Below are 21,982 nucleotides of genomic sequence, written 5' to 3'. Positions count from 1 at the left end.
GTCCATATCGGATTCGCAGCATTCCTCACCCCAATGTTGTACACGTCGAAACTTTGAGAACCAGAAAATCGAAAGGAAACCACCACATATCAAATATTAAACCTTTTATTGAATGAAGATACTTTATGATTTAACATGCTTAATGCCATTTCCTAATTTTTTTTTATGACCACTTGTTGTTGTTGTGGTCTTCAGTCCTGAGACTGGTTTGATGCAGCTCTCCATGCTACTCTATCCTGTGCAAGCTTCTTCATCTCCCAGTACCTACTGCAACCTACATCCTTCTGAATCTGTTTAGTGTATTCATCTCTTGGTCTCCCCCTACGATTTTTACCCTCCACGCTGCCCTCCAATACAAAATTGGTGATCCCTTGATGCCTCAGAACATGTCCTACCAACCGATCCCTTCTTCTGGTCAAGTTGTGCCACAAACTCCTCTTCTCCCCAATCCTATTCAGTACCTCCTCATTAGTTATGTGATCTACCCATCTAATCTTCAGCATTCTTCTGTAGCACCACATTTCGAAAGCTTCTATTCTCTTCTTGTCCAAACTATTTACCATCCATGTTTCACTTCCATACATGGCTACACTCCATACAAATACTTTCAGAAACGACTTCCTGACACTTAAATCTATACTCGATGTTAACAAATTTCTCTTCTTCAGAAACGCTTTCCTTGCCATTGCCAGTCTACATTTTATATCCTCTCTACTTCTACCATCATCAGTTATTTTGCTCCCCAAATAGCAAAACTCCTTTACTACTTTGTGTCTCATTTCCTAATCTAATACCCTCAACATCACGCGACTTAATTCGACTACATTCCATTATCCTCGTTTTGCTTTTGTTGATGTTCATCTTATATCCTCCCTTCAAGACACCAACCATTCCGTTCAACTGCTCTTCCAAGTCCTTTGCTGTCTCTGACAGAATTACAATGTCATCGGCGAACCTCGAGGTTTTTATTTCTTCTCCATGGATTTTAATACCTATTCCGAATTTTTCTTTTGTTTCCTTTACTGCTTGTTCAATATACAGATTGAATAACATCGGGGAGAGGCTACAACCCTGTCTTACTCCCTTCCCAGTCACTGCTTCCCTTTCATGTCACTCGACTCTTATAACTGCCATCTGGTTTCTGTACAAATTGTAAATAGCCTTTCGCTCCCTCTGTTTCACCCCAGCCACTTTTAGAATTTGAAAGAGAGTATTCCAGTCAACATTGTCAAAAGCTTTCTCTAAATCTACAAATGCTAGAAACGTAGGTTTTCCTTTCCTTAATCTTTCTTCTAAGGTAAGTCGTAAGGTCAGTATTGCCTCACGTGTTCCAGTATTTCTACGGAATCCAAACCGATCTTCCCCGAGGTCGGCTTCTACTAGTTTTTCCATTCGTCTGTAAAGAATTCGTGTTAATATTTTGCAGCTGTGGCTTATTAAACTGATTGTTCTTTAATTCTCACATCTGTCAACACCTGCTTTCTTTGGGATTGGAATTATTATATTCTTCTTGAAGTCTGAGGCTATTTCGCCTGTTTCATACATCTTGCTCACCAGATGGTAGAGTTTTGTCAGGACTGGCTCTCCCAAGGCCGTCAGTAGTTCCAATGGAATGTTGTCAACTCCGGGGGCCTTGTTTCGACTCAGGTCTTTCAGTGCTCTGTCAAACTCTTCACGCAGTATCATATCTCCCATTTCATCTTCATCTACATCCTCTTCCATTTCCATAATATAGTCCTCAAGTACATCGCCCTTGTATAGACCCCCTGTATACTCCTTCCACCTTATTGCTTTCCCTTCTTTGCTTATAACTGGGTTTCCATCTGAGCTCTTGATGTTCATACAAGTGGTTCTCTTATCTCCAAAGGTCTCTTTAATTTTCCTGTAGGCAGTATCTATCTTACCCCTAGTGAGATAAGCCTCTACATCCTTACATTTGTCCTCTAGCCAGCCCTGCTTAGCCATTTTGCACTTTCTGTCGATCTCATTTTTGAGACGTTTGTATTCCTTTTTGCCTGCTTCATTTACTGCCATTTTTATATTTTCTCCTTTCATCAATTAAATTCAATATTTCTTCTGTTACCCAAGGATTTCTACTAGCCCTCGTCTTTTTACCTACTTGATCCTCTGCTGCCTTCACTACTTCATCCCTCAAAGCTACCCATTCTTCGTCTACTGTATTTCTTTCCCCCATTACTGTCAATTGTTCCCTTATGCTCTCCCTGAAACTCTGTACAACCTCTGGTTCTTTCAGTTTATCCAGGTCCCATCTCCTTAAATTCCCACCTTTTTGCAGTTTCTTCAGTTTTAATCTACAGGTCATAACCAATAGATTGTGGTCAGAGTTCACATCTGCCCCTGGAAATGTCTTACAATTTAAAACCTGGTTCCTAAATCTCTGTCTTACCATTATATAATCTATCTGATACCTTTTAGTATCTCCAGGGTTCTTCCATGCATACAACCTTCTATCATGATTCTTAAACCAAGTGTTAGCTATGATTAAGTTGTGCTCTGTGCAAAATTCTACCAGGCGGCTTCCTCTTTCATTTCTTAGCCCCAATCCATATTCACCTACTACGTTTCCTTCTCTCCCTTTTCCTACACTCGAATTCCAGTCAGCCATGACTATTAAATTTTCGTCTCCCTTCACTATCTGAATAATTTCTTTTATTTCATCATACATTTCTTCAATTTCTTCGTCATCTGCAGAGCTAGTTGGCATATAAACTTGTACTACTGTAGTAGGTGTGGGCTTCGTATCTATCTTGGCCACAATAATGCGTTCACTAAGCTGTTTGTAGTAGCTTACCCGCCTTCCTATTATCCTATTCACTATTAAACCTAATCCTGCATTACCCCTATTTGACTTTGTGTTTATAACCCCGTAGTCACCTGACCAGAAGTCTTGTTCCTCCTGCCACCGAACTTCACTAATTCCCACTATATCTAACTTTAACCTATCCATTTCCCTTTTCAAATTTTCTAACCTACCTGCCCGATTAAGGGACCTGACATTCCACGCTCCGATCCGTAGAACGCCAGTTTTCTTTCTCCTGATAACGACATCCTCTTGAGTAGTCCCCGCCCGGAGATCCGAATGGGGGACTATTTTACCTCCGGAATATTTTACCCAAGAGGACGCCATCATCATTTAATCATACAGTAAAGCTGCATGCCCTCGGGAAAAATTACGGCCGTAGTTTCCCCTTGCTTTCAGCCGTTCGCAGTACCAGCACAGCAAGGCCGTTTTGGTTAGTGTTACAAGGCCAGATCAGTCAATCATCCAGACTGTTGCCCTTGCAACTACTGAAAAGGCTGCTGCCCCTCTTCAGGAACCACACGTTTGTCTGGCCTCTCAACAGATAACCCTCCGTTGTGGTTGCACCTACGGTACGGCTATCTGTATCGCTGAGGCACGCAAGCCTCCCCACCAACGGCAAGGTCCATGGTTCATGACCACTTATGCAATTATATTCACATGAACACTTACTTATGATTATCGTATTTTTTCTTAGCAAGTGCCCGGCAAGGTAAGGTTAGCAGGTCGCTCTTCTTGTCATTACACATCAGACCGTGCATATTTTCAATTTTTTCATGTATGTATGATTGTTTTCCTGTTTGTTTGTATGCATTATGAAATAGTTAAGATATAGCAAACACCAGTTGACTTTGACATTTTTGCCCTTCGATATCTCAACATCGTGACTATTTTTACATTTTTTGCTGCTGCATTATGATATTCTGTGTACATTTTTGCATCTGAACACCGTCTATATTTTTTGACATAATACGTTTTCTGTCATGCTATGCTGTATGCTTAATTATATCAATATAAACCAGTTTTTATCTAATGGGTATATGAATTAAATGCAAGACATTAATCTTTGTTCATTATTTTCAGAAAGAAATAACGTGTATAGGAGATAAATTAAACAGAAATGGGAATTTCACCTACGGAATAAACGAAAGAAGATGCAAAAACCTTATGAGGTAGAGTAAATGGGTCAGAATTAACAAGCATTAACAAGAATATACTATACACATCGTAGAATAGCAGTCTTAACTATTTTTTTCTTTCAGAATACGAAGCGATTGATGCAGGCTGTCAGACAGAACTTCACATCATAGTTTTAGTGAGGAAATTGCTAGAAATAAGGAATAGTTGTGTAATGAATAATGAAGTGATTTTTTTTTGCAGATGATAATGAACGGTGATGAATAATGATGAAGAATATGCAGCTATGAATAATGAAGTTTTTCTTTACAGGTGATGATAATAATGGAGTTATGATAATGAAGTGATGGATAATGAAGTGATGGATAATGAAGTGATGGATAATGAAGTTTTTTCTTTACAGATGAGGACGATGTTGAAGTTTATGTATTTATGCTCTGTAGTTATTTAAGTATTTGTTGCAGTTCGTTTTGACAGTATGTGTTGTATTGCATAGTATGATGACTAAAGGTTTTGGAAAGGACAGCTAGGGAACACATTTTATACACATTTCACTACCTGTTAATTCGAAGTTCACTACTTTTCAGCATAAAATGCGTTTCTTCTTTCAGTCTAATAATCCATTTTTGTATATTTTGCAGGTGAAATTATTTATAAAATTAATGTACTATAAACAGTTGTTCTTTAAACCCATGTCATTTATGAATGTGATTACATATACTCTACTTGTTTCATAATCTTGATACAGCTGACTCATGACGAATGACGTTACACATCTTCATTTGCAGCAATAACTCAAAAGCAAATATTGTTATTAATTATCGAACCCGACGCAATGCACTGCTAGCACAAAAAAATGCTTTGTAACTGGCAAATGAATGCCACTGATTAATGTAATAATATGAACTATGAGGACAATGTTTACTATAATTAGATTAATTATGCCATTTATGAACTCATTTTCAATGATGACTTCTGATGGTTTGTAATTAGTCAATGAATGCCAATGTTCTCTGTAAATGACTTCTGATGGTTTGTAATTAGGCAATGAATGCCAATGTTCTCTGTAAATGACTTCTGATGGTAATTAGGCAATGAGTGCCAATGTTCTCTGTAAATGACTTCTGATGGTTTGTAATTAGGCAATGAGTGCCAATGTTCTCTGTAAATGACTTCTGATGGTTTGTAATTAGGCAAAGAGTGCCAATGTTCTCTGTAAATGACTTCTGATGGTTTGTAATTAGGCAATGAGTGCCAATGTTCTCTGTAAATGACTTCTGATGGTTTGTAATTAGGCAATGAGTGCCAATGTTCTCTGTAAATGACTTCTGATGGTTTGTAATTAGGCAATGAGTGCCAATGTTCTCTGTAAATGATTTCTGATGGTTTGTAATTAGGCAATGAATGCCAATGTTCTCTGTAAATGACTTTTGATGATTTGTAATTAGGCAATGAGTGCCAATGTTCTCTGCAAATGACTTCTGATGGTTTGTAATTAGGCAATGAGTGCCAATGTTCTCTGTAAAGTTACTCATGAACATTATTCTCAAATACTACGCACATGGTACAGAAATGTTCAGTGACTGGGCAATGAGTGCCACCCATTACTACTGTAATTCTCAATGAAAACTAGTATGTGACTTAATGTCCTTCCCCTTATAACCTAATTACCTGGAATTACTGTAATATCCGTTTGTCCTATATATCCTCATGATCATGGAGCACTATATTTGGTTTTTGCACTAATTCTACGTTGTTGTAACAGACAAGAACGTGGTGTTGACACGACATGCTGTCCACCACCATGAGCGATGAAGATGCTATTATGGTCGCACTGTTTGGTGTACCTAATGTACTACCAAAAGGATAACATGGAATATTACTACGGCATTTCAGTGTCTTGACTACGCTGATTAATACTTCTGGGAAAAGAACTTTAGATTGCCTCACTTGGTGTTGTGCTTCTGTAGAAAGATATGGACTTTCAGTGCAGCTGCGTGCAACCTAAAGTGCTACAACCATGACGCAATCCTTCCCTTTCCTATCCTAATTCTTGTGACGTAGTAAAAAAAAATCATTTTTGTTATCATGATTTGCATTTATGGCCTATACATTATTGTGATTTGCAAATATGTTATGAACTACTGTGCGTGTGCACTTTTGCCAATTGTGAATATGTTTTGTACTCATTGTATATATATATTTTGTCATTACCTGATATGTTCTCAACTACAGTGCATATGCACTTTTGCGAATTGTGAATATGTTTTGTACTCATTGTATATGTATTTTGTCATTACCTGATATGTTCTCAACTACAGTGCATATGCACTTTTGCCAATTGTGAATATGTTTTGTACTCATTGTATATGTATTTTGTCATTACCTGATATGTTCTGTACTACTGTGCGTGTGCACTTTTGTCAATTGTGAATATGTTTTGTACTCATTGTATATATATTTTGTCATTACCTGATATGTTCTGTACTACTGTGCGTGTGCACTTTTGCCATTTGTGAATATGTTTTGTACTCATTGTACATATTTTGTCTTTGTCTGATATGTTCTGTACTCAGTGCATGTGCACTATATTTACTTCATGTTCTACACCTATATATATCTGTATATATTCTGTAATTGTAAAGTTAATTAGTTAAGAAAAAAATTTGTTGCTCATGGCAAGTCCAAATGACTCACCATCGCTGCCAAATTTTTGCCCCCCCCCCCCCCCCCCCCCCAGTGGAGGGTTATGAAACGCGTACGTGTCATATGTATTCATTACCAGCGATGGCGAGGCATGACAGAATCTCTGACCAGAGAGTTATTTATCGTTGCTAGTCTGCACTTGATCGCACGAGTGTTCAGTTGCGAGTTGTACTCTGTCTGTAGTAGAAGTCGGATACAGTTGTGTGTGGCGAGTCGGCATGCGTCCGCAGTGTGCTCTGCCCGCGAGTCTGGTCAGGAATGTGGTGGACGATATGTATATTATTGTAGAAGGTAATGAAGCAGCATTGCGCTCAGCTAATAACGTATGTTAATTGTAATTAATTTGTTCAAAAAAATGCCCCAATAATAATTTTTTATAAAGTAAATCTTTTAAAGAAAAGTAATCATTTCAATTTAAAGAATTTTTCCACTCTGTTGAAGAAAAAGCATTCATTTCAATTTAAAGAATATTTCCTATGCATTTCCTCCAAGAATCAAAATTAAATATACGCCAGCATTGCACACAGCTGTGCCGAAAAATAAGAGCAGATATAGACGCAGTTTTACTGAGGTAAGAATTTTTCAGGTTTAATTATTTCACAGGGCCGAAGGTCAGCGTTGCTGCCCTTATATGATTTAGCAGGTTTAATTATTTCTGTTAGGAAGTTACATTTCCTACAGGGTTCATTAGTTAATTGACATTATTGTGGTTTTTGGTCAATTTTCATTTATTAATTTTGTGGGGAGTTAACATTTGGCTCATTATCATTGTTTTACATTTCTGTGGGGAGGTTACAATACACTCTTTTAGCGGTGTTTTGTATTTGACAGACAACGAACGTTGGGAAAAAAGGTTCCGAGCTGTTCCGCTCTAATGTTTTAATCATATGTCATCTGAAGATGTGGCTTTCACGCCACGAAACCGGTAGTGGTTCAGTAATAAAGGGCCAAAATATAGCTGAAGCGATTATTAATACCCAAGATGAATACTCATAGCTGTGGTTGTCCCACCTACAAGGTTGTTTTGTTGCGTATAGATGCATTTATAAGAAGTGTAGATGTGCTCCATGTAACATCCGTTTTGTTAACACCAGAAGCCGGAAACCAAATGAAAGACACGCTTGGGAACGATGAGAGCCATAGCGTCTAAAAACTAATACACATGGTTCAAATGTCTTAAGGCGAAAAATAAAATAAAGTTGCTTTGTGACTGACGATAGAATTTATTTACAAATTCATTTGAATGACCAGCAGGTTTCTTCCAGCAAAATTATTAAGATTTAAATATCTTCTTTAGTTTTACAACTCCTGTTATTAATCCACTGTCGTAGTGTGGTATAATCGAAGTGTACTGGTTCAGAAGTTATTATTCAGTTATCAGTCAATGTTTTTATAACTAACAGATTTTAGTTTGTTTTGTAACTAAATAGTGTTCATAGTCATCCTCTTAGTTTCGCGTATTTTGTGGAATTATGCTTTTTTGATACCCGAATCCTTTCACTTCAGTAATGTATCCACTCCAGTTTGACATCACTGGTCTACAAAAAAATTCGAGTTGAGGTAGAAAAACAAGAATATTACACCAGAAATTTGGCGCTAGTTCTTGGTTCAACGCCATGGTGTGTCACGTAAGACATAACAAACCTTTTATGTCCTGAAATGTTCCAGGTGTCGGACATAGGTTTTCTGAAATTGATAGTATGGTGAGGGGCACGTCATGGTTTGTTTGCATAATGCTCTGATCTCTGGTATCAGCGGAGATATTGAAACAAGTATAGTTTTTTTAATGGAACCGTATACTTTTCATAACTGCGTTCAGTAACTGCTTGGAACACAATTACACTGCTATAGCGTTTGTTAGTATTGGCGTTGTAACCTTTCGCAACAGAGTCCGAGAAATGCACTACAATTGGAAAGCAATGCGGCCAGGGTCGGCTGTTGGGGAGTAGACAACGCCAAGCAGAGCTCTCATGCCAGGCTCCGTCGTAATGGACTGCTGCAGCAAACCAGGCCTACGCTACTAAGAATCACCTCTCCCATGTAGCCTACGCACAGGGCCAGCTATCGATCTTTGTCTATGAACCTATGGCATACGCTCGCTCCTGGCGAAGGAGATGGGTCCTAGGAAAATTATTTCAAGTGTGCGTACGTTTCCAGATTTTTGTTGAAACAACTACAGTTTCGTCAGACAGTTTTCAGCTATCATTTAGACAGCATTTGTTTGACAGTGATATAATTTTATAGGCACATTCAGCGGCATATGTTAGTTATAAAGTTATATATCCCTTACTATCAAAATGTTCGTAGATGTAGAGAAAATAATTATACTACATTGAACTAACTATTCTAGTGTTGTCAACATCCATATAATCTCATAAGACCAGAAACATTATATTAGCAGATAAACGTTACTTATATTGCTATGGCAGTCTCATTGTCTAGAGTGTCAGTTCCTGTTTATGCTTTCCAGTTAATAGATCCAAGGATTTTTGTTTCGGTAAAAGTCCTGGAATATTGTTTCTTTTTGACATCATCTGCAGTCTTGACACTTTCTACAACACCACTTTTTAAGTAAATGCATTGTGCTGCATTTCAGCATGACACAAAGAACTTGATACTTGCTGGAACAATCTCGACAGCAGAAATAATTATGCCGCGTTTGATGCCTAAAGTTTCTATAAGTATTACGTACATAGCTTCCAGATTATTCTAGAGCAGGATGCAGTTCAGAAGAATTTTATTATGACTGCCTCAATTGAAATTAATTTTCAGTTACAATTTACATAATGTTTTCTGCAAATAATTATTTATATAAAGGTTTATGCGCCTAATATTTAATAATGACGGCTGCAGATTTTGACAATATAAAATCTTTCAGCTTCCTGTCTTTCTCGATTGAATTATCGGTAATAAAATTAGAAAAATTAAAAATGAAAACAAATTTTTTGCATGAAAACAAAAGCATAATACTACTTGTATCACTGTGAAGTGGTTTTTGAATCATTCAAGTTAAAATAAAAATGTGATTATTAATTTTCATCTATGTTGCTAAATGAATCGATATGAAGAATGAAATTATATTACCAGAAAAATAGTGTTTTGGTGATCAAATACATGCAGAATTGTCTTTAGATGTGGAATAATATGACTGAAGTATAAAAATTATCTCAAGTTAGGCAAAAATGTATACAAAGATTTCAATTGAAGTTCGAAAGTTCTGAGGAGGCAGGATTCATTACAGGATAAATGTGCTGCGAACAATGTTAGTATCAAGAAGTAATAAATTCAAACGTCATGCAAGATGCGGCAGTTTTTCACGCATCTCATTGTTTATAGCGTAGGCCACAACTCCTAAACTATGTGCCGAACTATGATATAATTTTGCACGTATATTCAGTGCTATTTCTGAACACTGTCTGCAAAATATGTAGTGAACCTAGTTAGCGCTAAAGAAGTAATAATTTACAACTCTATGCCCGATGCGACAGTTAATTGCATGAACAGGGAAAATACAGTAGGCGACAACCTGTTTTCAACATGCTGCTATGCGCATTATTTAGTATTTGAGAACGATACTACTTAGTGACTTGCAACAAACTTTACACATAATTTCAAACAATTTTTCTCGCTTACAACCCAGAAAGGGTTGAAGGGAAAAAGTTTTATAACGTGTACATTATGCAAATATATTGTGGAAATGCAACACATTGAAGATTGCATTAGCATTGTATTACCTACTTTCAATCATATCACGTAGCACATATCAACCAAGAAAAGCATTTTCGCAAATATGATGTTCAAAAGTCAAAGCGCAAATATTTTACCTACTTCGCGGACTATTCAAATCAATAAGTATCTTGTATTGCACACTTTATAAAGTCGTCTGTGATGTACCTCAGGGATGAAGCTATCTTCTTACCAAATTTCCTCGAAATCGGTTCAGCTGGTTACTAGTAATAAGGTAAAACGTCATGAAAGATATGGCATTATTTTTACGAATCTCAGTGTTTATGACGTCATAAATTCTTAACTGTGTGTAGTACCATTATATAGTTTTGAGGATTCTTTCAGTGGTATATGTGAACACGTCTGTAAAAAGTGTCGCGAATAGAGTTAGTAATATGGAAGTAATAAATTAAAACATCATACCCTATGGGAAAATGAACAGCGAAAATGCATTACGCGATAAACTTCTTTTTCTTTCATAATTTTGTAGGGGATGTCAGCGAGAGAATGTTTCATAAACGTTTAAAATTATGTGTAACGTTTGTTGCAAGTCAATAAGTGTTCTTGCTCTCAAATACTGACTGAATAGATCTGGGTATTCGCGAATCGTGGCCTGCACATTTTTTTCACCCCCAAGGTGATTCTCACCAGCACAGCGATTCTTTCCAGACAGGACGTGACATCTGTACGAAGTTTGGTTGAAATCGGTCCACTGTTTTCGAAGGAGACATGGAACATCCATTTTTATTATATGTATGGATATCTTTATTTCCGTGATCCGATGTTGATGATATAAAGTTTATTCAGTGCCCCAAGGTATGTTCAAAATGTGTGTGAAATCTTACGGGACTTAACTGCTAAGGTCATCAGTCCCTAAGATTACGCACTACTTAACCTAAATAATCCTAAGAACAAAGACACACACCCATGCCCGAGGGAGGACTCGGACCTCCGCCGGGACAAGCCGCACAGTCCATGACTGCAGCGCCCTAGACCGCTCGGCTAACCCCGTGCGGCCCCAAGGTATGCTGAAGTTACCTGCGAAAACCACTTGAAAATTCGTCTAGTTATTTTGGAGATTTGCGTGATCAAACACAAACAGATAAGCAAGACGGTTTTACAGTTTTAATAACGGTGTTACTGAAACCACGTTGGTCTAGTCACTAGTGGGATGTCGGTGCGATGGCTCAGCGTGTTCGGTTAGACGTCTTTCTGCTCCCTGTATTAAAAAAGAAGTGAGTGAACTGTACAACGTTGAACTTGAAGAGTTGTAATGTGACGTCAGCACACATGAACTACCGGGAACACACACTAAAAACGGCGGGCAGAGCACTAGAGCCCGGCCTAGGAGACCACGGGTTCAATCCTTGGGAGAGGCGAATATTTTTTCTTCTTCCAGTCCCTCCAGGGCGGCCTCAGATTCAGTGCCCCTGCTCTCAAATAAGAAACTGGTATTAGCTCAATACATTCCATCTCCTAGTAACGTGGCGAAGAAAAGCTGGAATCCACCTAGAGTCGGACCTATTGCCTGGTTACGATGTTGTGGCACAGATTGAGCTTTGTAGCTATTGTTAATGAATGACGCTGACAAAAATCTCAAACTTTTTCAATTTACATTAGTTGTCACACTATGGAAACAGATGGGTGTAGTTAGCCACCCGTTGTGGGCAACAATGGCACTATATCTGGTATCTTGATAACGTGGATAACTGTTATAAAAACGTACGAAGATACCTGATCCTCATTACCCACGTTCACATCCATCGTCTTATATTTGTTAGTTACTGCATTAGTTACTGATTTTTCAAATACCATGATAATTTACTTGAAAAGAAGTTATCGGTCGGAGTTAGAGGAAAGCACCGACAACGCAATTTCTACGAATAATTCTTTCCCTCCTCCCACATTACAATTACGGTAGTAGTGGATGAATACCTCTAAAAATTAACAACCTTAAAAAGCTATTACCAGAATTTACTTTCAAGGAGTGAAGCCTTATTCTCTGCAAAAGAATACGTTACATAAGGATGTTAGGCAGCCAAGATCGCGTATTGTAATATATTTATTTCCTCAATAACCAGTTTCAACAGCTATCACATTCGAATCAACAGTGTATCAGGGCAAAAACATTACTACGACAACCCGCACATTTAACACCAGTATACAAGTGGAAAAACGTAATAATCAGGTATCACAATATTTTTACGCGCCTTACTAGTTATTATGTTGTTCTCCACTTGTATGATGACTGTATAGGAGCGGATTGTCATAGTAATGTTTTTCTCTCGGTAGATTCATTTGAAGATGACAGCTAAATTCTGTCATAACCGGTCACTGAGGAAATAAAAACATTACAACACGTGTGCTTGGCAGCCAATTACCAAATATCGGATCGCTCCCAACACCATGTGCAAATTACATAAAAGAATTTGTATCGACTTCAGTGGAGATTAGGATTGGACAGAGGAGTTGAAAGGCGTGATACGGGAGGCAGCGTTACGGAGATGCTCAACCAACCATCTGGCAGACGATTCACTAGAGCCGAAGTCACGGTATAGTTTACTGTTAAATTCCGGGAGCGTACTTTCCTATAAGAGTCGACCAGTATTTGATTTCTCCTACGTATATCTCACTAAAAGAACATGAAAGTAAAATCAGACAGATTTGAACTCACACGGAGGCTTACCAGCAATCGACTTTCCCCCGGGCGAATCGCGACTGGAATACGAAAGGTGGGAGTGACAATCGTTCATAAAGTTCCCTCCGCCATACCCCAAACATGGTTTGCAGCATATACAGGGGAAAAGCAAAATAATGTGAACACCTGTACGTACTTTGTAATGGTTTATTAATAAGGGGTTGGACCCCCAATTGCCCGCAATACAGCTGCAATTCTTCTTGGAATACTGGCATATAATGATTGTATAGCCTCCAGTGGAATTTTATGCCACTCTTAGATCAGAAGCTCTTCTAAGTCCTGTAGTGACGAGGGAGGCGGAAATTTGCTCCGGAGTCTCCAATACCGCCCACAAAGGTTCGATAATGTTCACATACGGGGACTGTACTGGCCAGGAAAGACGCTGCAGTTTAGTTGCATGCTCTTCATACCACAATTGTACTGCCCTGGCTGTGTGAATCGATGCATTGCCGTCCTGAAATATGGCATCATTGTTGTGGAACAGCATTTGAATCATGGGGTGCACATGATCACCTTAAACGTTCATACTCGTTGGCTGTAACACAACCTTTCAGAGTAATGATGGGACCAGCGGAATAAGATGATACGGCTGCCCACAGCATCACACTTCCACCTTCATGCTTAACCGATTGGAATCAAGCAATCAGGACTGTAGGCTTCTTTTGGCGTTCTCCAGACTTAAACCCGGCCCGATGTTGGAAATAACGGGAACGTTGACTCGTCGGTCCATATGACGTGTTTCCACTGATCAGCTGTCAGGGTTTATACTCCCGATGCCATGTTTTACGCTTCATTTTGCTGGTTGTCGTCAGTAATGGTTTCTGTATAGCAGCTAGTCCATGAATATTCGCGTTTTGGAGTTCGCGCCGGACAGTGTCGATAGACACGGGGTCTCGAAAATGGCAACTGAGCTCTGCAGTCACTTAAGCCACCGTAGTCCTGTGTTGTTTTGAGACAATTCGTGTTAGCGTACGACGATCTCTGTTATTTAGTTTTGATTTGCACCCACTATTACCTTTACACGATAATATCTTTCCATGTTTTGTATAGGCTGTGATGACTTTTGAAACAGTTGCTCTTGAAACATTCAATAAGTTGGCTGTCTTGGCTACTGATGCTCCAGCTAATCGGGCCCCCACAATCTGCCCGCTTTGGAACTCTGTTAGGTTTTTCATTACACGTGGACCTCGGCGTCTGAATGTAAATACGAAGTGTGCACTACTCGTAAACAACCTGCACCGATGCCTAGTTCGTACTGAATGTGCACAGTCCAGCACAACACGTGCCTTACCTGCCTTGTTTATCGTCAAACACAACCGACTCATTACTACCACTGTTCACATTATTTCGCCTATCCCCTGTAGATGTAGATGTAACTAAAAGCGAAGGAGAGATTGAGAAAGAGAACTTAGAAACGTCATACCCATGAAATAATGCCTCATGTGTTAATAATTGGGCCTCTTTTTCCGATGTTTGATAATTATCCTCTGTCGCTACAAGTTTCAGTACTAAATGGACCAGCAGAAAAATTCTCTTATCAGAGTTCAAAAAAGTGCTAATATGCCCCGTTTTAGGAGCCTGTGATTTCTATCTCACTCAGAACCATTGAAAATTCTCCCAAAAATTTTAGCGTGCGAACATATTCGCGCAATTTTTAACGTGCAGCTCTTCCACTCACTTCCAGAAGATCCCGTAACTGTTACTCGCTCACATCCAATGGACCATCGCTGCAAGTCGAGCATACCCGTCGACCCCACCTGACTACTCTCGCTGACTCATTCAGCCCAACTCATTGTCATATTTCTTTGCGTCTCTCTGTCACTGTCTCTTGTCTCACGGTCACCGTCTCCTTCGTTCTGTCCTACCACTACTGTCGCCTCTCAGTGTCTTGCCCTCTCTTACCGCTACTGTTTCATTATTCCTTCCCACTGTTGCTGTTTCTTCTCACTGTTACTATCTCTCTCTTTCTTGTTGTCACTGTAATAGACTCTGTCTCTCATTATCACTAACTTGCCACTTGCCCGAGCACTGCAAGTCTTTACGCCTGACACATTGGCACTGTCTCCTTCACTCTTTTCCTAGCACTGTCAACTACGTTCCACTGCCACTGTGACCCTCTGTTTCACACTGTCTCCTTTGCTTTTTCTGTACCACAACGTCTGTCTACTGTCGTCCAATATTTATTACTTTCTCTCTCTTCCCACTGTCTTTTTCTCTCTCAGCATAAAAAACCCGAATACGTTAGCATGCCAAAATTTATGGGAAAAATTTTAGAGGCGCTGAGGAAGGCTGAAATGAGCAGCTGGTATCCCTCTTTTTAGAAAGAGTCTTTCAAAATAGTAGCATATTAGCCCTTTTTGTGCTCAGTTAGGAGCGTTTTTCTGATTTAAATAAATATCGTGTAACTAGGGGCTCCCGTCGGATAGACCGTTCGCCGGCTGCAAGTGTTTCGAATTGACGCCACCTCGGTGACTTGCACGTTGATGGAGATGAAATGACGATGGTTAGGACAACACAACACTCAGTCGCTGAGCGGAGAAAGTTTCCGACCCAGCCGGGAATCGAACCCGCTCCCTTAGGATTGACATTTTGTCACGCTGACCACTCAGCTACCGAGCGCAGATATTTTTCTGATGGTTTCCTTCTTTTCCCTGATACGGCGGGGCATGTCACACTCATGAAAAAGAACTTCATGGGCTGGTAAAATTTTGGTAATGTACTTGTTTGAAATTAAAATGGTGCAAAACTAAATTATTATACACTTCATTTTATGTGGATAAAATTTTTCATGTCCTTCAGTACTACAGCTTACGGTTCCCGAAATTCTTCTGGTGATAACCGACATACTTTAGCATATTTCTCCATGCGTTTTCACCTCACACCGGATATTGCGTGCATACTTTACGTGTACAAGAAGTATAACTTTAAACCTCTGTACCTCGGAAACAGAGATGTAAAGAAAATTTTCAAGTTTATTCCAGACAGGTATCTTAGAAATACATGGAAAAAATTAGAGCCATTTGCTGTGCATAGGCTTCCTGGAATCTGTGGCTCGGATTTGGTACCCAAAATCCATGTTTTCGGGTTGTCCCAGAAACCGCTCATGAACTAAATTGTGTTTCCATAAGCCCCTTAATGTGACCCGTAGACCACGTCCAAAGCAAAAAGAATCGACCGATTTGCTCCAGTTGCCTAAGCTACAGGAAGTGTGTAATATTCAAACTTTGATCCTGTACTATAGGATAGTTACAGTACGACGATCCTTATGTTGGGTATACAAATGGTCCGTAGTCCAAGCACTATCCAAAACATTTGACCCTACCTTTCTATCACCAACGAGCCCGCGAAAAATCTCTTTTTTATGAGCGGCGTTTTGGAACATATTAGGAAGAGCATGCTGTCGCATGCGTACCGATATAATTGTACAAATTTTTCAGTGCTAATTCTCTTAAGGGAACAAGTGCAAAACATAATCCATGATATGTTCTCACGCTAGAAACGTAAAATAAACAACCTATGTGATCGAAGCGCAACCTTAAACACAAAACCGAAAGAAAACTTTTCTGAACGAGTGGTAAATTTATCAGAAACAGTCCTTTCTACAAAGGAAATCGAAGTGTTAGCAAAAGGATTCAAATACGCTCCTCATCATAAACCTTCCACTAAGCAGTTAGATGTATTTTCAGTTCTAATGTTAATGACAGTGCTTTGGATGGGACGTTCCAGCTAGCATAGGAAAAAAGTAGGGAACTGCAGCAAAACTAGTTAGTACCTGAGTATAGTTTATAAGGTCGTGAAATCATACAGTGTGGGTACAAATGACTTTTAACATCTGGTACACTGAAACAACTACTTACAGTGTAGTGAGGTGACTAGATACGGCTGTTGGAAATTTGAAGAACTACATGCTTGCCAAGGTTTTCAGTTTATCCAGTGAAAAGTTGCATTGCATATCCACGTAATGTACAGCTTCGTTTCTTTCCTGTGAAGATGGTCGCAAGGGCCGGAATCGGTAGAAAATAAATAATTAATTTGTACATCTGATGAAAAACATGCAATTTTCCGAATGCAACATCTTCATCGTTACTGTGCGAATCACTGTGAAGTGCGTGATACAGGGAACTTGTTATTACACAGTATATTGGCGTTTCTTCCCGTTCCATTCACGAAGGGCGAATACCGGAATTTATGTGCAAGATTGGAAATTTATACCTACGCTAGCGACCTGTCCCAGCTTCAGACTGGTAGCAGGATCGCCCGCATCTCGTGGTCGTGAGGTAGCGTTCTCGCTTCCCACGCCCGGGTTCCCGGATTCGATTCCCGGCGGGGTCAGGGATTTTCTCTGCCTCGTGATGGCTGGGTGTTGTGTGCTGTCCTTAGGTTAGTTAGGTTTAAGTAGTTCTAAGTTCTAGGGGACTGATGACCATAGATGTTAAGTCCCATAGTGCTCAGAGCCATTTGAACCATTTTGGTAGCAGGATCGACGGCCGGAAGACACGGCGACGTTGCGCTTTAAATTATACACACCTGTTCCGAGACTGGTTATACTGCTGGCGTATGAGCGACGTCAACGCAGTAACTGCGGCCGCAGTTTGCACCAACAACTGTAAACAACAGTTCTGATCAGGCGGTGTTAGGTAGTTGAACTACGGCATTAGCGTGTCAACGTTGTTGCGTCACAAATCGCAATAGAGGATCGAACTGTACATCTCTAAATCAAGTATTCACTACGATCTCCAGTATGTTTTGAGGAAGTGAAAAGTGTGTGCGAAGTTTGTCCCGCACGCCTTGACTCTCGAACAAAAACGACATGTGGTGCCAGCACAGACTTGGCTAGAATGAAAAACGACGACAATTCTTTTCTGGAAAAAAATCATCGAGGCGACGAAGACTAGTGTTATCAATACGACCCTAGAGAGCGTAGAATGTGTCTCTGGAGGTTCGGCAAGATCAAAGAAGGTGCGAATGTGACATGCGAGCTGAACCAACAATAACCCAAAGAAGAACTTTTCTGATTTTCATGTGGTTGTATGTATGTACGTTCTGGGCGTTGTACTGAAGTATAAAGGGGTGGGGGAGACTATGCGAAACAACCGAAGCATTGAAACCACCATATTTCCAGGATTTTTTTTTATGAACCCTGCCAAGAGACTTTTTTGGTCTGACAAGGTACACAAACGTTCTTCTTGATTTAGTCTGTCTATTAATAAAAAAATGGCTCTGAGAACTATGGGACTCAACTGCTGAGGTCATTAGTCCCCTAGAACTTAGAACTAGTTAAACCTAACTAACCTAAGGACATCACAAACATCCATGCCCGAGGCAGGATTCGAACCTGCGACCGTAGCGGTCTTGCGGTTCCAGACTGCAGCGCCTTTAACCGCACGGCTGTCTATTAATAAAAACAGTACCAAAAGCCCAACAGTAGACCCTGAAATCGACCTTCATATATAGAGGCAGAAAAACAGTGGTGTACTTCAATTTACAAATGTGAAGATGTACTCCTATACTCTGCAAGTCACTATACGGCGCATGGCGGAGGGTGTTTTGTCGTTTTCCTTTCCCATTACATTCGCGTATTGAGGGACGGAAAACTGGCTTTCTGCATAACTCTGTACGTGCGCTAATCTCTCTCATTTACTCTCATGGTGTCTACGCGAGTTATACTAAGGTTTCAGGATAATGGTTGCAGAGTCGTCTTAGAATATTGGTTCCCTAAATTTACTCAGCATGGTTTCACGAGAAACGCGTCGTTTTTATTCCAAAGGTAGTTATATAGTAGTGTTTTTAGTTTCTGCTCTAAATGACGACTCCTGAAATTTTCTGAGCAGATTTTCGGGAGATGTACGGCACCTTTCTTCGAGTGTCTGCCAGCAACGTTTCTTCAACAGTTACTTTACGCTCTACCACCAGTCATGTAAAACTGCGACTTTTCGCACGGCGCTTCTGTGTGTAAGCTCGATGTTCCCTGTTAGTCCGTCCTAATGTTGAGCGGTATTCCAGGGAGGATCGCACATGTGTTCTGCATGAAATCACTTTCCAGTTTTCCAATTACGCCATTTATAATACTTGAAACCCAACCTATATGGTCGATCTATTTCGTATCTACTCATTCTTCCTGCGATCTGTAACAGCTATTTCTACAGATTACAGGAGGCAGGCTGAGTGTCAGAAAATTTTCGATACATTCCCAAATCTGTTTAGATATTCCATAAGCACTTATTCTAGAAGGCTTCGATGAGGTACTGAATGAAAGAATTTCGGAAGTCTAGAAACACCTACTCTGCGTGGTCTCCTACAGAGTCACTGACGGTATCGTGTACATGAGGAACACCATTTGTGTTTCACCTGATCAGTCTTTTTAGAACCCATGCCGATTTCCATTGAAAATATGGTGTGTTGCAGGTAAGTCATTATGTTTGAACTCAGACTACGTTCCAATTTTCTGCTACAGAATGGTGGTTCTGAGGAACAGTTCTACTTCTTGTATTAAGCATAGGATGGTTCAAATGGCTCTGAGCACTATGGGACTTAACTGCTATGGTCATCAGTCCCCTAGAACTTAGAACTACTTAAACCTAACATAAGGACATCACACACACCCATGCCCGAGGCAGGATTCGAACCTGCGACCGTAGCGGTCGCGCGGTTTCCGACTGTAGCGCCTAGAACCACTCGGCCACTCCGGCCGGCTTTCTGCATAGGAGTTCGTATCTCTTCTCAAGGGAGTGGATGTAATATACTACGATTCAGTAGTCCCGCGAAGCGTTCTTTTATTTTTCTTGCCATTGCCTGAATATTGACGGGGTCGGTAGGTTGTTCTGGAATTGGCAATGTTAGTGGTGGTGTACATCCGGTTACCCTTCTTGACTCAGAATAGAATACGCAAAATAGATTGTGGAATATGTTGGGTGTAGTATGCGCGAAGAGATGAAACGATTAGTAAAAGATGGGATGCGGTAAAGGCTTGTGTCACTAACGAAGAGACTAGTGACCCAAGAGAGAGAGAGAGAGAGAGAGAGAGAGAGAGAGAGAGGGGGGGGGGGGGAGGGGCAGTGACAATATGTCACCAAGCGAGTGGAGGGAAGGCAGTGAATAATTTCATCACTATCCTCAAAAAATCCGAGTCTTGTCGTCATCATCGTTTTCTCCACTATTAGTAAACTCCTCCACTTTCACGCTCGTTATTACCGTTCGATAATCTCGAAGTTTCTTTTCTCTTGCTTGCCGGTATTAAAGTTCTTAGTTAATTATTGTCAGTTTATATGAACCACGCGTGAGTTACATAATTTGACCAGCTCCCAAAAACAGTGCCAATTTCGTCTGCTCCAGTTGTTGAGATGGGATTTCCTCGAAACACTTTTATTACTGGCGTCTACGAAAAATTTGAATTGAAAGTAAAGGATAAGAAATGACAATTAAATCTCCACGTAAAGACTTTTTATCAGTAACACAGATAATGCGGGTTCAGCAGTCCACGTAATTTGAGATTTTTAAGTGGCCGGCATTTTTTTCTTGAAACGTCATTTGTTCATTTAGACAGATGGTCCATGACAAATCCTAATAATAAGAAAATTCTGTCATTGGACGAAATTTTGAGACAGATTTGAGACTTAACACCTCAGTCGTCAAAAGAAACACTCGGGATTCATAAAAAAATCGTCCTTTTAGACATTTCATGAACAGTTTTGCAGAAACGAAATGTGTGCTTATATGTACTAGCCTGGGAAGAAATGTGAGAATGTTCAAGTTATGTTTCACACTGAATGGAGTTGATTAGGCCGGGAAGGTTCTGATCAAGTTTCTGGAGTACTTACAGTTACATGGACAATTTTTTCCAGCTAAAATACTCTACAAAAAGTTTGAGCTAAAGACGCTGTTAGTACTGCTTTTCGAAGTCTTAAATACTTGGAAAAGCTATTGTGAAGTCAAATTATGCTACACAGTCTGAAAAATTCAAGAAGACGACAACATTACCACAAAAGTCTGACTTGTCACCGGCAGCCAATTAGCCTGTTCAAAAATGGCTCTGAGCACTATGGGACTTAACATCTTAGGTAATCAGTCCCCTAGAACTTAGAACTTAGAACTAGTAGCAGGTGTGGGCTGGGCAACTGGTAGCGGCGGCGCTAGGATACCTACCTGTTGCCCGGTGCCCTGGCGGCGTGGCGGCGGCCCGTTGCGGACTGCCGCCTCCCGCCGGATCGTCGCCCACCGCAGGTCCCGCCCCTCTGCCGCTGCAGCCGCCGGTCACCGGCGCCGCCCACCTCCCACCCTGACCCGCCACAGCGCCGCCCACCACCGCGCACGTAACACCCGGCAATATTCGTCACCGCCGCGATGCATTTTGCCGTCTCTTCTCATCCCCGACTAGACGTGTACAAATTCTCCTTCAAGCCTGCCTGCCCCTATCTTCACCGCAATAATTTAGCAGCTCAACTTGTCGTGACCTAAACACAAGAATACAAGCACGGATACTACACTCATGCTCATAAATTAAGGATTATGCTGGTATATGGTGAAACAACGCTCTGGTGGGTGGTTTGCGGGTTTAAATCACCTCGGGTATGACCATGCGGTGCATTTGACCTGCGTTCGTTGCACGGTGGCGCTGGCAGCAGTCCACATACGCAGTGTGTTGGAGCATGTCACAGTACGGTGCAGCGAGTAAGTGTGCAGACGTTTTCAGACGTGCTAATGGTGACTGTATGTCGAAAATGGCTCAAAGAACACATACTGATGACGTTATGAGGGGTAGAATACTAGGGCGACTGGAGGCTGGTCAAACACAGCAGGTCGTAGCACGGGCCACGAAGTGTGATATCACGATTATGGCAACGATTCCAGCAGACAGGAAACGTGTCCGAGCGCTACAGTACGGGACGTCCACAATG

General features: G+C 40.5%; 1 protein-coding gene across 1 annotated transcript in view; it reads right to left on the bottom strand.

Annotated features, from left to right (window-relative positions):
* Positions 1 to 21,282, bottom strand: part of LOC126199541 (telomere zinc finger-associated protein-like) — a 373,452-nt gene extending 352,170 nt beyond the window's left edge. Inside the window, exon 1 of the mRNA XM_049936462.1 lies at positions 21,231 to 21,282. The gene's annotated coding sequence lies outside the window, so the exon portion shown is untranslated. The remainder of the gene's footprint in view (positions 1 to 21,230) is intronic.
* Between the last annotated feature and the right edge of the window lie 700 nt (positions 21,283 to 21,982).

This window comes from Schistocerca nitens, chromosome 8 (genome assembly GCF_023898315.1).
Source record: "Schistocerca nitens isolate TAMUIC-IGC-003100 chromosome 8, iqSchNite1.1, whole genome shotgun sequence".
Lineage (NCBI taxonomy): Eukaryota > Metazoa > Arthropoda > Insecta > Orthoptera > Acrididae > Schistocerca > Schistocerca nitens.
Note: the sequence above shows the minus strand (reverse complement) of the source record. Positions and strands in the feature narration are given on the sequence as shown.